This window comes from Tamandua tetradactyla, chromosome 11 (assembly GCF_023851605.1).
Source record: "Tamandua tetradactyla isolate mTamTet1 chromosome 11, mTamTet1.pri, whole genome shotgun sequence".
Classification (NCBI taxonomy): Eukaryota; Metazoa; Chordata; class Mammalia; order Pilosa; family Myrmecophagidae; genus Tamandua; species Tamandua tetradactyla.
The window spans coordinates 21,215,040-21,232,394 of record NC_135337.1 but is presented as its reverse complement, the minus strand read 5'-3'; positions in this window follow the sequence as shown (position 1 = coordinate 21,232,394).

Genomic DNA, 17,355 nt, shown 5'->3' with positions numbered 1-17,355 from the left:
ATGTGTTGCCGGATTCAATTTGCTAGAATTTTGTTGAGGATTTTTGCATCTATATTCATTAGAGAGATTGGTCTGTAGTTTTCTTTTTTTGTAATATCTTTGCCTGGTTTTGGTATGAGGGTGATGTTGGCTTCATAGAATGAATTAGGTAGCTTTCCCTCCACTTCAATTTTTTTGAAAAATTTGAGCAGGGTTGGTACTAATTCTTTCTGGAATGTTTGGTAGAATTCACATGTGAAGCCGTCTGGTCCTGGACTTTTCTTTTTGGGAAGCTTTTGAATGACTGATTCAATTTCTTTACTTGTGATTTGTTTGTTGAGGTCATCTATTTCTTCCTGAGTCAAAGTTGGTTGTTCATGCCTTTCTAGGAACTTGTCCATTTCATCTACATTGTTGTATTTATTAGCGTAAAGTTGTTCATAGTATCCTGTTATTACCTCCTTTATTTCTGTGAGGTCAGTGGTTATGTATCCTCTTCCATTTCTGATTTTATTTATTTGCGTCCTCTCTCTTCTTTTTGTCAATCTTGCTAAGGGCCCATCAATCTTATTGATTTTTCTCATAGAACCAACGTCTGGTCTTATTGATTTTCTCTATTGTTTTCATGTTCTCAATTTCATTTATTTCTGCTCTAATCTTTGTTATTTCTTTCCTTTTGCTTGCTTTGGGGTTAGTTTGCTGTTCTTTCTCCAGATCTTCCAAGTTGACAGTTAATTCCCGAATTTTTGCCCTTTCTTCTTTTTTGATATAGGCATTTAGGGCAATAAATTTCCCTCTTAGCACTGCCTTTGCTGCATCCCATAGGTTTTGATAGTTGTGTTTTCATTTTCATTCGCCTCGAGATATTTACTAATTTCTCTTGTAATTTCTTCCTTGACTCACTCGTTGTTTAAGAGTGTGTTGTTGAGCCTCCACGTATTTGTGAATTTTCTGGCACTCTGCCTATGATTGATTTCCAACTTCATTCCTTTATGATCCGAGAAAGTGTTGTGTATGATTTCAATGTTTTTAAATTTGTTGAGACTTGCTTTGTGACCCAGCATATGGTCTATCTTTGAGAATGATCCATGAGCACTTGAGAAAAAGGCGTATCCTGCTGTTGTGGGGTGTAATGTCCTATAAATATCTGTTAAGTCTAGCTCATTTATTGTAATATTCAAATTCTCTGTTTCTGTATTGATCCTCTGTCTAGATGTTCTGTCCATTGATGAGAGTGGTGAGTTGAAGTCTCCAACTGTTATGGTAGATGCGTCTATTTTCCTTTTCAGTATGTGCAGTGTTTGCCTCACGTTTTTTGGGGCATTCTGGTTCGGTGCATAAATATTTATGATTGTTATGTCTTCTTGTTGAATTGTTCCTTTTATTAGTAGATAGTATCCTTCTTTGTCTCTTTTAATTGTTTTACATTTGAAGTCTAATTTGTTGGATATTAGTATAGCCACTCTTGCTCTTTTCTGTTTGTTATTTGCATGAAATATCTTTTCCCAACCTTTCACTTTCAACCTATGTTTATCTTTGGGTCTAAGATGTGTTTCCTGTAGACAGCATATAGAAGGATCCTGTTTTTTAATCCATTCTACCAGTCTATCTCTTTTGATTGGGGAGTTCAGTCCATTAACATTTGGTGTTATTACTGTTTGGGTAGTACTTTCCTCTACCATTTTGCCTTTTGTATTTTATATATCATATCTAATTTTCCTTCTTTCTACACTCTTCTCCACACCTCTCTCTTCCGTCTTTTCGTATCTGTCTCTAGTGCTCCCTTTAGTATTTCTTGCAGAGCTGGTCTCTTGGTCACAAATTCTCTCAGTGATTTTTTGTCTGAAAATGTTTTAATTTCTCCCTTATTTTTGAAGGACAACTTTTCTGGATATAGAAGTCTTGGTTGGCAGTTTTTCTCTTTTAGTAATTTAAATATATCATCCCACTGTCTTCTAGCTTCCATGGTTTCTGCTGAGAAATCTACACATAGTCTTATTGGGTTTCCCTTGTATGTGACAGATTGTTTTTCTCTTGCTGCTTTCAAGATCCTCTCTTTCTCTTTGACCTCTGACATTCTAACTATTAAGTGTCTTGGAGAATGTCTATTTGGATCTATTCTCTTCGGGGTGCACTGCAGTTCTTGGATCTGTAATTTTAGGTCTTTCATAAGAGTTGGGAAATTTTCAGTGATAATTTCTTCCATTAGTTCTTCTCCTCCTTTTCCCTTCTCTTCTCCTTCCGGGACACCCACCACATGTATATTTGTGTGCTTCATATTATCATTCAATTCCCTGAGCCCCTGCTCATATTTTTCCATTCTTTTCCCTATAGTTTCTGTTTTTTTTTGAATTTCAGATGTTCCATCCTCCAGTTCACTAATTCTAACCTCTGTCTCTTGAAATCTACCATTGTAGGTTTCCATTGTTTTTTTCATCTCTTCTACTGTATCTTTCATTCCCATGAGTTCTGTGATTTGTTTTTTCAGACTTTCCATTTCTTCTTTTTCTTCATTCCTTGCCTTCTTCATGTCCTCCCTCAGTTGATTGATTTGGTTTTTGAAGAGGTTTTCCATTTCTGTTCGTATATTCAGAATTAGTTGTCTCAGCTCCTGTATCTCATTTGAACTATTGGTTTGTTCCTTTGACTGGGCCATATCTTCAATTTTCCTGGTGTGATTTGTTATTTTTTGCTGGCATCTGGACATTTAATTACCTTAATTAGTTTATTCTGGAGATTGCTTTCACTTATCTTACCGAGGGTTTTCTTGCTAGATGAGTTTGTTGTCTATCTGTTCTTTGACCTTCAGTTCAGCTTTTTCTGGGCCTCTAGCTTAAGTTTTGTTTAACAGAGGGTAATTTTTCAGTTCCTGTTTTCTTGTTTCTTGTCCTGCTTGTAATGTGCCTTTTCCCTCCCCACCCTTAGGAGGGTCTACATAGGTATTACAGACTCCAGCCGGGTTTACCCTTACTAAGCTGGCCTCCTTTCGGGGGAAGGAATCACCTGCATCAGTTTTCCCTGAGTGTGAGACCCAGCAGGTTGAAAGACTTTCCTATGAAGTCTCTGGGCTCTGTTTTTCTTATCTTGCCCAGTATGTGGTGCTTATCTGTCTGCGGGTCCCACCAGCAAAAGATGTTGTGGTTCCTTTAACTTTGGAAGGCTCTCCCTGCTGGGGGCATGGTGGAGACAGAGGAAAGGTTGTAGGCTGGTTTTAATGGCTTCAAATTGTGAAGCCCTGGGGTCTGAATTCCTTGAGGGAGGGATTCCACCTGAGTTGTGTTTCACCCCTCCCATGGGGAAGGTTCAGGTGGGAGACAGCCCTGAAAGCAGCCTGTTTCTGCGTTTGGGGCAGTTGCAGCCTGTGTAATCCCGCCACTGAATCTAGAGGCAGCCAAGCCTCCATAGAAACAGCCTCAGAAGGCTCCGTTTTGTCTGCCTTGACCAGTTTTGCCTGAGCTGGGGGCCTATTTTCAGTAGTCAGAATTTGTTTATTAATGCCACTATTGGTGTTTGGTTGGACTCAGTCTCTGCTACTATTAGAGTTTCTTTCGTTTCCCTCCAGGAAGCTGCCTGTGGGGGAGGGGTGCCGGGTGCTGGCCGCCGTGGCTTGGGGAAGTGCATGCTGCTTGGGGAACTCACTGTTCCGGAGACTCGCAGCCGGTCCAGCTGGTCCAGACTAAGGTACGCTGTGTGTCTGGTCACTGTCATGGCTCTGGGAGCTGTTCTGTACTGTTTCTGGTTATTTAGTAGTTGCTCTGAAGGACGAACTAAAAATGTATGCACATTACTAAGCTGCCATCTTGGCCCCCCCGAAATTGCTCTTTTAATTTTTTTTTGATAAGTGTACACTATTTTTTTTTCTTGTCTTTGGAGTAAACTCTGGGCTGTCTTCTATGTTTCACAGGAGAGGAAGGGGGTTGTCAGTGCAGTTATTCTGTGCACACACTTTGAAGGAATTCTCCCCATTTTCAGTTCTTCCTTTGTTCCTGGGAACTCTGAGCTCAGAGCATTTCTGGGCTCTATTGGGCAAAGTGGATTTCTCCCATTGCAGTTCCTTCATGCTATATTCTGGATTGCAACTTCCTCCAACATGTTTTATCTTCCAACATATTTCTATTTCCTGATTGTTCTCAGTTTTGTTATCTTCTCTATATTAGATTGGTTTTTTTTGTAATTCAATGTCTTAACAGAGCTGTGACAGGAAGATACATTACTTTAATCTTCAGTCTTGAATTGGAGCTTGGATATTTATTGAAAATAAGCTATATTGTTTTTTTCTGATCATAAATGTAATAATGCATATTTTAGTAAACATGGAGTATAAAAATAATTTAAAATCTACCCACAATCTTGTAACCTAGAGTTAATAATTGTTAATATTTGTGCATTTTTATTTCAAGATGTCTGGGTTGAGCCAGAGCTTAGATTATGAAAATAGGTTTAAATATGGGATGACTGTAGTTATTCTTGCTTGTGTTTCTACTTCTTCTGTACAAAGTAAATAATGCCTTGTTGGATTACTATGAGCAATAAATGAAGTACTACACATAAAATGCTTAGAAGAGTGCCAGGAACAAAGTAAGCCTGGATAATTGCTATTTGTTTTTATTTTTATTCCTTCTGCCCATGGGATTCCAAATGGGGTGCTACCACCATCTTATATGACTCTTGTGTCCTGACCATTATGATGGTCTAAGCATGAGCAACTTAACAAGTGGGGCCAATTGAGTAGTTGCTGGTCTGGGAGGATGAAATGATTGGAAGAGGTTAAAAAGGAGTCGTTATGGTGCTTAAAACTGGTTCAATCATTCTTGAGACTTGCTGCAACTTTTACATTGTTGTGGCTCTGTTCCTCCCTTCGTATAGTATTTCTTTTCCATTTTCCATTTCCATTTCAAACCAGATATTTGAAGAATACATTTGTTTTCTTGGATATTAATGTAACAGGGCTACAAGTGCATTTAACAAGCATTTCCAACACAAGCATTATACATTTTACACATCTAAAGCCATTTAGTCTTTACCCAATTCCATGAAGTAGATGTCATAATTATCTCCATTTAAGAAATGAGGTTAGTGAGACACAGATAGGTTAAGAAATTTTATCCCAAAGCCGGAAGTTTGGCTCTAGAATCCATGTTCTTACCCTCTATTTATGTTGACATTCTCTTGAACGGTACTTAATTTTGCACTGTGCAAATAGAATGTAGATTATTTGATAGACTGTACAAACTAATGAAATCTTCTTGTGAGTGAATGTTACCCCCTCACCATGTCTCTTTCTCACACTCATGCACATGTACATACACACACTGATAGAGATGAATGACTAAGTGGCCTATCTAGTAAAATCATTCTTACCTGATGTTTTAATTAGTCTCTTTAGGACCTCAATTAATTTTGGCTTAAACGCTGGGCTGTTTTTGGTTTTTGTGTTTTGTTTTGATTTTGTCCCCCTTCCTAACACCCCACTCCTTCCTGAGGTGGCCTTTAATTATAAAAAGGGTTTTTCTCCATGAGTCTTGGATTCAGAAGTGAGTCTATAAAGAAAGAAGCTCTGTGGAGGGCTTTCTTAGCAGCCTGTATGGGTGATAACAGGGGAAGAAATCGCAGCAAATCTTCCTCAGGCCAGATTGTGGTGTCTCAAAATTGATCCAGTGACTTCTCTAGCCTAGGTTTTACCTTCTTCTTTCATGGTAATTTTTGTAAGCCAAGCAACATTATTTATGAAGAAAAGATAATATTTTGCAAAATATTATTACCCTTACTTTAATATTCTTTGGGTATTATTTTGTCTGAAATATTTTGTTCAACCCTTTATTTTTCCAACTTTCTCTGCCAGTTTGTTTTAGTAATTTTTTTGCAGGAATCATGACTTTATTTTGAATAAAACCCAAGATTAGGCTTTTTTTTTTTTTTTTTTTCTAGAGGGGCTGTTCCACAATGTATGAGAGATCCAGTTTCTCTGCATCTTTGCCAGCATTTTGCATTGTCACTATTTCTTATTTTAGTTGTCCTAGTCAGTGTGTGGTGATATCATCTTGTGGTTTCAGATTGCATTTCCCTAATGGTTAATAAACTTGAATGCCTTTTCATGTGCTTATTTGCCATCTGGATGTCCTCTCCAAGATTAGGCTTTTGCTTTTTCTAAATAGGGTGCTTATTTCCTGGGTGTGTTGTGTTATGTATTCTCCATTATATTTGACAATGATTTGGTAAGACATTTTTATTTGTAGCCTTAGGTATTTTTTAAACTCAGAAAAGTTATTTTGTTACATTTTAACTATTCATTCTGTTTCTATTTTTCTTATATTGGTTCCCTTGGGAACCTCTATATTTGTTGGACTAGTTATCTATTCTTAGTTCCTTATGCATATCTTACTTTTACTCATTTTAATATCTTTGTTATTTTTCTCTGCTTTCTGAGAGAGTTCCCTTGAATTTTTCTCCACAGGACCCATTAGATGATTTGTTGAGACTATTCTGCTTTACTTATACATCTCAGTAGGGTTGAATCTTACACTGTGGTTTAGAATTTTTGAGGTATTTTTTTATAATGCCACCATATCATTTTGTATCTCTGATGTCATGACAGGACATTTCCTCTTGTTATACATTAACTGTAATCTCTGGGACATCTTCCAAAAATTCTTTTCTGTCTCTTAGAGAAAACTATTTCCACTGATATGTTCTTCCTCTAAGCCTTCAAATAAATGGCTCGCTTTCCTTGGTTGTAGGTATCTTTTCAGAGATTTCATGACCATTATTGGCCCCATCCACTCAATCTTGGATTGAAATCTTTCATTTTCCAACAGTTGTATGGGTGAAAGAAGTAACATCCTTAGCCTCTTTCACTGTCTGCTCACATGGGGGCATCTGGCCCTGAAGTGCACTTTTGTGTCTTAGCCTTTGTATATCCAGCACCATGGACATTCATCTGCTGCACTCTGCTGGAGAACCCATTTCAACTTTGGTTGTTAGTGTCTTTGCCTCACTTAATGAGTCATAGTCCATTGGCCGTTCTACCTGATAAAGGAGGAATGTGAAAGTCTATACCTCCCAGCAGTGTTACCAGTACTTCTATCCTTGCCTGCTATACTTCTCCTATATTACTCAATGGCTCTGTTTGCATCATGCACAATCATACGGTTCCACTTACTGCCACATTGTATATTGGTAGTTTTAGTCTCTGCATGGTTTTAGATATAAACACTTTTGAAAAGTAGCTAAGAGGACGATAAGAAACTGGCCTTGAATGGCTCAAAATTTTAATCCAGTTGAACGATATATTTTTTTCTGGGTATCCCATACCCATATCCCATAATTATTGGCCATATGCTTGGAGCCTGTCAAAATATATTTTATAAGACTTTTAGGACCTCCTATGTTCTGGTGGGGTTTATATTAAAGACCCTTGATTCTAGTAACTAATGGTTACTGATTATCATTAGTAAACATGTAGTAAAAATCAATAAATTCATATGATGGTCCCAAAATTTTGTGTGACTTGGTTCAGTCTTGAATTTTAGGAATCTGAAAACTAAGGCAGCCATTGATGGCCAGGGAGTGAAGGCACTGCAGAAAGAGCTATCAGCTTGGGAAGTACTATGATAACTGAGGTGAGCATTTCTAAGAGCCTGTATTAATAGTGGTGGCATGGGGTTGGAGAACAGGGGAAGCTAGGGGGTTGATAGCTAGGTGACAGAAAAAAAAAAAGACACGGATTTGATGTAGTGGATTTGATGTGGGTGAGAGACAACAGTTGAGGATGATGCTAATTGAAGGTTACTGGGTATATGTTAATTTCGTACTGTCTCATGACATTTAGAAGGATCATTAAAAATCTGGGGTTTGACCTGATGACATTTTATATTTGAATTATCTGAGGGGAAACCGGAAGGAAGGAAACTAACATTCATTAATCACCTACTATACACTGACCACTGCCTTAGGAAATTTACACATGCTATTGCATTTGCTCCTTCCAACAACATTGTCTTAGTTTGCTGAAGTTGATGCAGTGCAATATACCAGAAATGGATTGGCTTTTATAAAGGGATTTATTGTTACAAATTCTATGAAATGTCTATATTAAGCCCACAAGAAGATACCTTCTTGGAGGAAAGTCTGCTGGCATCTGGAGTTCCTTTGTCATATGAGAAGGCACATCTGCTGGCTCTTCTCTCTTGGGTTGGTTTCAAAATGACTCTCTCAGCTCCTGTGGGTCTTTCTTGCTTCTTACTGGGGCATTTTCTTTCTTAGCTTCACTAAACTCTCTCAGATCTCTTAAAGGACTCCAGCAAGTGGATTAAGACCTACCTTACCTCCATGAAACAATTTAATCAAAATGTCTCACCCAACAATAGGGGTTCCCTCACAAGATTGGATTAAAAGAACATAAGCTTTTCTGGGGTACATAGAATCAACCCAGCACCAATGTCATGAAATTAAGTGTTTTCATTTTACAAATAGGAAACTTGCCTTTGGTCTAGCTTAGTTAAGTTGCCAAATTTTCAGAGATAATAGCAAGTTCCCATGGCTAATGTAGCAAGGACTAGATCTCAAACTAGACTTATCTGCATCTATAGTTTACGCACTTGCAGTAATGAGACTAAGGAGCATAGGGTTTGGTGCAAAGATACTGGAGCTAGCCTGCCTAGGTTCACAACTCAGCTCTGCCAGTTCTCAGCTGTGTGACCTAGAGCAAGATCCTTGAACACCTATGCCTGATTTTCCTCCATGATAGAAAAGGAAGAAACAAGAGCACCTGACATATAAGGTTGGTTTTTGAAGTTTAAATGAATATATGCATGCATATAAATATATACACGTGTATCATGTATAGATGTGCAAATATGTGTAATTATATTTAATCACTCAAAACAGTTCTGGCACATGTTAAGCCCTAGTAAGTAACAACTAATATTGATGTTATAATTATTATTACTTTTGCTAGTGCTATGGCATGTGGTGATAATAGATCAGAGATACTGATACAGAGGTTAGGAGCAAAGACTAGTAACTAAATATTATTATGCAGGTCATAATTAGAGTTGCTAAACTAAGAGGATACCTGTAATTTTTTATTTAAAATTTATTTTGAATATATAAAAATTTGAGTTTCTGGAAGAGAACTTTATTTAAAAATAAGACTGAAATTTATATAATAATTCCTCCAAATTATTTATTTCATAAATCTTCACCTGGTGTTTTTCTCTTAATATGTTAAAACTCCCTTTGGCATCTTCGATAAATTTAAGTTTCTCCAGGTTTTCTAGAAAGACTTTCGGGACTTTAATGACGAGAAAACAAAAGCAGTTTTCATATGCAAGCATTAAGTACAAAGCCATCTTTTGCAGTGTAATACAATAAGAGATCAGCGAAATCCTGATGGATTCAAGCTCCAATTCTTGCACAATTTTTCAGAATAAAATTATAAAAAAAGAAAACTGTGATCACCATGTATATATATGAAGCTAGGATTTACTTTCAAAATCATTTTCTATGGAGTTTAGACTTGGTAAACTTCTTAATTACCCCCAAAATTCTAAACTTCAGTCCATGCTATTCTTAGGGCAATTACAGAAACTCTTTATCTGTAATAATACATTGATTTGCCTAATATCTCTGATTTCCATTTAGGTTCCAGGTACTGTGTTAAGGGATCAGATACAAAGCTAAGGGATAGTTCCCTGTGACAGCAATTCTCAGTCACATGAGAGAGACAGGAATGAAATGGATTCTTAAGCACAAGTACAATGGAACGCAAAGTAGAGACCTAACTGTTGGGGGAAAGAAAGTCTCCAAGGCAGAAGTAATACTTGAGTGAATCTTTAGGGATATGCACAGTTAACAAGATGGAATGGAAGGGAGGAGAGGAAGATGTTCTAGTCAGAGAAGGGAAACCTGAGTAAAACCACACAAGTGAGCTCTGGACGGCAAAGGCAAGGGACTCTTAGCCTTTCAGTGTGGCTGGAGCATTCAAAGGCAAAACCTGGCAGCATTTTGGGTGAGCTGATGAGGGCCTCAGAGTTAGATCGCTGACGGTGAAGACAGAAGCAACAAACATGGTCACATTTTAGGACTACTTAATATTTTAGTGAAGCAGATTTTCTCAGCTAAGTATGAATCGAAAAGACATAAAATGATTGAGGAATTCAACCACATAATTAAAGAATTTCCTTTAGAAAAAAAACCCATAAAGCCATATTAAAAATATTTGCCATGCAAGTGACAAAAAGGATGTAAATTTCTTAGTGTATACAGTGCTATTATAAATCAATATGAAAAGTCCACCCAAAAGAATGTGTTCTTCCAGCAGCTGGCGGGAAGGGTCTTGACCTTCGAAAGACTCAGACCTTGAAAGAAGTTTCATTACTTGGGTTGAATCTGCTTTCTCTTTTCTGCCAGCAGTTATACTAAATCAACTGGGTTGGATCATAACCTTCATAAGTCCCCATATCCATATGTAAAGCCTAAAGAACTCATGGGAGATGACTTAGCTCTTAGCTTATCTTGTCCTCTAAACTGTGCGATGCGTGTAGGGTGGTATATAGGGTGACTATATATTTAAATAATATCAACTATAGGAAATATTATCTAAGCGGTATGTGTAGGTTGAAGAGAGTAAGTATACATTTAATCATAGAAATTATTAATTATATTTGCAACCTACAAAGACCCCTTATACAAGGAAAACGGCATTTTTCTCAAACAACCAGATTTTTTTCCCCTCTAGCAAACATTTATATTGAAACAGGAGGGCAATGCGCCTTAAAGGTATGATTCTTCTTGAAATGTTATCACCCAAGTTTTGAAATTTCCAAGACAAAATTTTAGTTTAACAATTGCAGAGACTGTCTCACTCCACCTTATCAAACTCTTGGGCAAACTGACCCACTCATACTTATAACCCAGAAAGAAGTGAGATGTGGACTGTGTTCTTAAAACCTCACACACGATCCAGTTTAACCACTTCTTGAGAAAGAACACAAGGACACTCAATTCCTTTCTCTAAATTCTGAGATTAATCTGTTCTTCTATTTGAAAACAGCTCCATAGGCAATGAAGTATACTGGATTTTCATGGTAAGGATATAATGTCAGAATTTTATTTAAATACGTTTGCTTTATTTTCCTTTTGTAAGCTATTAGACACACTTTCATAAAGGAGATAAACTGGAAAGTGGTATAAAAAAGTTATAAAGCACATTTTCTAGTGCACATATTAATTTTCAATATCTTCTTGTTCCCAACAGGGAATTGAGTTCCTGGATCCTATTAGAGAATATAGATTGGTTTGTAAACTCAAGATCTCTAGAAATAGATTTGGTCGTAGTTTGTGGCTTTAATTTAGGTGCTTTGTAAATGAGAAATAGTTTCATTCTTATTCATAAAACAACAAAACAAACACACATACTTAGGCTCTTATTTGGATTTCTATATTTTGGACAGGCTTGATCAAAGTAGTTTTTGAGTAAAAAAGTAAGGGTAGTCATAAAAAATGGAAAACCACATAGGCATTCTTAGCAACTGTTTTTCATCCAGAGTCTGCTTGAAAATACAGGAGCCTGTCTTCAGAACACTTTTTTTTCATCTTGCTGGAGAAGAGCAGCAAAGTAGCTACAAAGGAGAAACAGTTTTTCTTAAATGTCATCTATTTACTGGACCTGAACTGGGTAAGGATTCAAAGTTGACTCATTCAATTACTGTTCCCAGCGGTGTTCGCACTAGTGCTTCCTTTCTTTTTTTTTCGCTGCCAAAGAAAGCTGAAATAAGATTGTGTTGTATGCAAGAAAGACCTCAAAGAAAGGAAGAGCAGGTTGTTAGCTTTAAAAACTACAGACAGTCCATTTTATACTTCGTTTTGTTTGAATGAATTGGAATATAATGGATTTTTTTTAACCTCAGAAAACATAGTTTATTGGGTCATAAAATTGACGGCAAATCCAAAACATGAGTTTAAAATTGTCTTTGTGGATTTCAAACACCAAAACACTCTAGTTTTATGATATATTTTTATATTGTATTTCAAACAGTGCACAAAAAATGCATGTTAAAAACTAGTAGAATTAGATAAACATATTTCCATTACTCTTATGGCTCATTTTCTTTACATAAATCACATATTTATAAAGATGCCTAATGCATCAAAGCTATTTTGCTATATTTGAAATAGATTTGTGTTACTAGAAAATAATCCCCTAAAGGTATCCTGCTAATTAATTTTTATAATAAGGCTGTCTAATATAGTTCTCAGCATAGTCCTCAATTCTCAATAAATTTACACTAAAATAGACAAAATTAGAAAACTTTGACTATAGACGTCTACTCATATGTTACGTTTTAAATTAGTACTATGAATGTAATTTTCTTGAACATTATTTGCAAAATTCAAAAATTATCTAATGGAAAATTATTGCCTATGGATTTATTAAAGACGCAAATAAATAACTGGTACATGTTTCCTAATGTACTGAAATATCCATTTTAAAAAGCTATTTACCTGTGATCTTAGAGCCATAATTAGAAAACTTATCTTCAAGTGGATCTCACAGATGGTGCAATGTTATAGATCAGAGATTTAATGACATTGGCATCTTATTTTCAAGACAATCCCAGCCCAATGTATATTTTGAAGGAACCTGAACCACTCTGTGATGAGAAAATACTTCCTATGAGTCATTTCCTATTAAATTCTCCTATAATAAGTTTTAGAATTTTCCAATTTTAATGGAACAGTTTGTAGAAAGGTGTTTCCTCAGAGGGTCATTAATAATATATAAGAATTCTACCACCTTTGAAAAATGAGTTAAAAAATAATATGAATTAAATCTGTTGTTATTTATAGCTGTAATTCTTTTCCTACCTGGTGGTGTTTATATATTTAGTTCTTTTGTAATTCAATCATCCAGGACCCCATAGTGCTTAAAGTATGTAGAATTGAACCTTGTGCTTGTTTGTCCTATCATATAACTTCTGATGGATTACATATAGAATTACATAAATTAAAACATAACATTAAAACAAAACTAGATTAGTAAAAGCCTTTACAAATCATAAGTGGATTATGAAGTGGATATTAATCTTCTTCTCTCAAAAGCCATGTTATCAAGGATTTCATGGTGGGGAGTTAGCAAAAATTGATGTATGGCCAACTTTATTTCCCCACCCTATCCTCAGAAAGGAGGTCTGCTGACCTCCATTACCAGTCCTAGTAGAGCCCATTGATCTTGGAGGTGGTGGTTTCTCATCCTTTGACACAAATTAACCACCTCATCATCAATTATTTTCTCCTTAAATTTCCCAGCAGCCCACATATATATTCCCATTCCATTAACTCAACTTAACATGATACAAGAAAGAACTTTCCTTTGTCTGAAAGAGTTAATGAGGCTCTGTAGTAAGACACCATAGTGCCCAAAGCAAGCCAACCTTAGAAAACTGGAAAGTTGCTCCAACCCTTCCAGACCATGGACCTAAAATTAGATGTAATATATTTTAATCATAGTTTACTGTCTTGATTAATTCTACAGCCTTCCAGGGATATCTAACACATACATAGGATGGAAATACACCTGCATCGATAATCATCATGACTCTATGTCTGATTTTCCAAGACAAGCAAGATTACCAATACTTAGCCCTGATAAATACTTCTTAAGTGTGTCCCAGAGCAGTAATGTTAAGCAGGATGCAGAGGTCAAATAATTCTGGAATTCACTGGGTTAAACACAGTGAATATTTTGCTGTTCTTGGTTGTTTGAATATTTCAACAGGATTCTGAGGGCCTTTATAATGCACATGTACATTGTGACTTTCCAAGAGGGAGATTTCTTAGGCTGCTTTACTAGCCTTATTTGATGACAAAACTTTTTATTTGAATCAAAAAATTTATGATCGTCCATCTACTTTGGGAAGCTTGTTTACAAATACTCTTCTTTATTTTGGATATGGGCAATAGCATGACTATATACATAGCGCATACTCTCAACTACAGATTTCTGAGGATTGATAATAAAGAATTCATGATTGCACATATTGACAAAAAGAAAGTTTGTGCAGCTGTGGTTTGAACATTACATACAACAGTGTCAGCATTGCATTTTCCATATTAAAGAGGTTCTTATAATGAACTGTGCAGTACAAAATGTTACTACAAGTCTTTCTCTGTAATTCTCATCGACATTTGTTTTCATTTTTTTCTTAAGGCTAAACATTCAACTTGAGATTTAGAAAATGTCCTCATTATGCTAGGATGTAACTGTTCTTTCAGTTAGACAAAGAGGAAATAAACATTGCCAAGGATCAAGATAATTATTTTATATTATTTTGCCAGCCCAACAGAGGTCAACTGAAGTCGATAACATAGTTCCTGTAAGAACGGAGACCTTTGATTTACACAATAAAAACAGCTATAATGTCTCCTGAGATTTGGCCCACTCAATGAAGTTGTTTTAAAATAAGAGGACATATTTTTCTGATTGGAATGATCTTTTCTATCACAGACTGCCTTGAACTTTTAAATTAGCTTAGATCTCATATCTTACAAAACCAATTGTGATAATTTTGACTTGCTGGCTATAATTCACCTTTGCAAAACCTGCTGGAAAACACATTTTCTTCATCTACAGGGACAGGGCTGGCTCTCTGCCAGTCTGCAAGGGAAGCTATTCTTCTCTTTCACTTTCCAGAGCCACTAATTCCTCCAGGCTTAGAGCATTTTCTTTGAACTCCATTAATGGTAGCATTTCCAAGCACCATAATAAGTCAGAATGGAGACACTTGGCAGCTGAAGGGCTGGCCAGTATTCCAAATATCGCACTAGATAGCACCTACGCAGTCCATCATGAAGTGGGACCTCAACAAGGGGACTTGCTACTATATTTTAAAAGAAGGTCACCATTTTAACGGTAGCTTTAATATTCAAATGACTCTTGTGGTAATGATAGGTGTTCACCTTATTAGATTAAAGTGTCAATGAAACCATCTATTCAAAGTGTTCCAAATGTAATCTTTAGCCATGTAAGCTGGTCTACTAGATAAAGGGAGGATGGGTGGGTAAAAGGAGGTAAGAGGAACCCAGGAATGCAAAGAACTTTATTTCAGAAAAATGCCCAGGAGGAAAATTAACTATGCTTTCTAGTAATCTTTGGCACCCATTCATTTCACTTGTATTTATATAGGTATTGGGTCTCCCTGTCCTGTCTTCTGGACTGCTATACAGTATAACATGAGCTTCCAAGGAAAGTATGGTTAGATGAGCAAATATCCCAGTTTGCCAAGGATTGAAGGATTTCCTAGGGCATAGCATTTTCAGTGCTTCATCTAAGGGCAGTCTAGAGGAAACCTGAGTGGTTTGCTACCATAATAAACAAACATTTACATGCTCTTGGAAGCTCACTCCCTTTTGCACCAACCTAGAGCTATGGTAGCTTGACCTTTAGAATCAAAAGACTATCTTGTTTGTGACTAGGCAAGATAGTGAACACTTTTGACCCTCAATTTTTACATTTGTGAAATGAAGGTAGTACAGGTTATTTCACTGTGTGAATGAGTTGACACTGTAAATGCTTGATACAGAGAGAGCACTAAATAATGTCGGCTTCCTATAATTTTCACAAGTATTTTTCATTCTGGAAGACTGCAAGACAGTGCTTTTTACAAAAGACAAATAAGTCCAAATTTTTACTTTAAATTGACTTCTCCCAACCCTTAATTTAGGTAAGAGAAATGGAGTCTTCTGCTTGTGAAGCTAGTTTTTATCCTTGAATACTATACGAACAGTGGCCATTGAAACATTCTGTAATATTAGGTGAACATCTTTTCTAACAAGATTGTCTACATTAGACCATTTTGATTTGGTCAGCCCAGTAAAAAAAAAGTCAACTTTTGGCTAAATTGATCTACTGCTTTCCTGATTTAACTTGCAGTTTTAGTCAAAGTGGTAACTCTAAGCTGGCTCCTCATGAATTATAGAGCAGCACTGGGTTAAAAACACCTCATTGCTGCAAAGACATTTCATTTTATCGCATTGCAATCGCTGGCGCCCTTCTGAGCAGAGAACTAGCCTTACTCAATCTAAAAATATAACACCTTCCTAGTATAGAAGATAGAACACATCTGTTCTGTGATTCTTAGTAATATTTGGTCACATATTTATGTTTCTCTGTACCTTGTGGATTTTTCTCTCACATTTTATTGAGCATGGGCTCCAAGATAACTTTTGCACATACTAGAAAATCTTAAGGAAGAAGAGAAAATAGAGTTTGAGCCTATTTCACTAAAAATCAATGGGCTTTGTCATTCTTTAAACATCTCTCTTTTTCTTATATGTCCTATTCATACAAAGGCCAGAGATAAGAAATAAGCCAAAAAACTTTCGATAAATCTGTATTATGGGGAGCCAATGTAGAGATCAGCCCATATTCTCCACTCGCTCCATTGCTGTATCATCCAAGTATTCTATTTCCTCTAACTGTTCTCAAGCTAATCACTGACTCTACATCTCTGTCTGTACTTTCCTCTCTTCCTGGAATGCCCACACTACACTTTCTTAATTTCAACAGCATGGTCTATGCCTAGCTCAAATGATCACCAGTGGGTTTTCTCCAGGAAAATGTGGTAAATTTCTGTTCTCATACCTCTCTTTTCTTATTTAAACATGCCTCATTCATTTCTGGTATCCTCAGCTCCTAATTTAGGTTCTGGCAATGCATGTAAAAGTGAAATAAACTTGCTTGAAAGTAAGAACAAATGAATGCCATTTTATTTACTTACTATCTAAGCTTCAGTTTCTTTACCTATACCATGAAGGCATTGGGATAAATGTTTCTTGGGGTTCCCAATTATTGTTCCCAACTGATAATGCCTCCCCTTCCCAGAGAAGAATGTCATATTTCCCAGCCCAGTTCCTGGTTACTCCCACAGCCTCTTGTAAGTAAGGTATACTTCTGGGTGTGATCAGAATGCCAGTAGAAGTAAAAATGTGTCACTTTTGATCAAAAGCTTTACTGGGCAACCATAGTTTCCCACAATGCTTTTACTCCATCCCATGCCTCAAGGATGGCATATTCCAAACCAGTGCAGTTTCTTGTAAGGTTCCTGGTGCAAGAAGACATATGGAGCAGAGCTAGCTCCTGAAGCGGAGCCAAGCTGACCTGCAGTCTACACTACTGTGCTGGTTTGAAATGGTCATACATTCCAGAAAAGTGAAGTTCTTATAATCCCATCTTGTGGGAGCAGACCTATTGTTTGGGTGGGATCTTTTGATTAGGTTGTTTCCATGGAGATGTGACCCACTCAGTTGTGGGTGGGACCCATTCAAAGTGAGTCTTAATTAGTTTACAGGAGTCCTTAAAAGAGCCGATACAGAGAG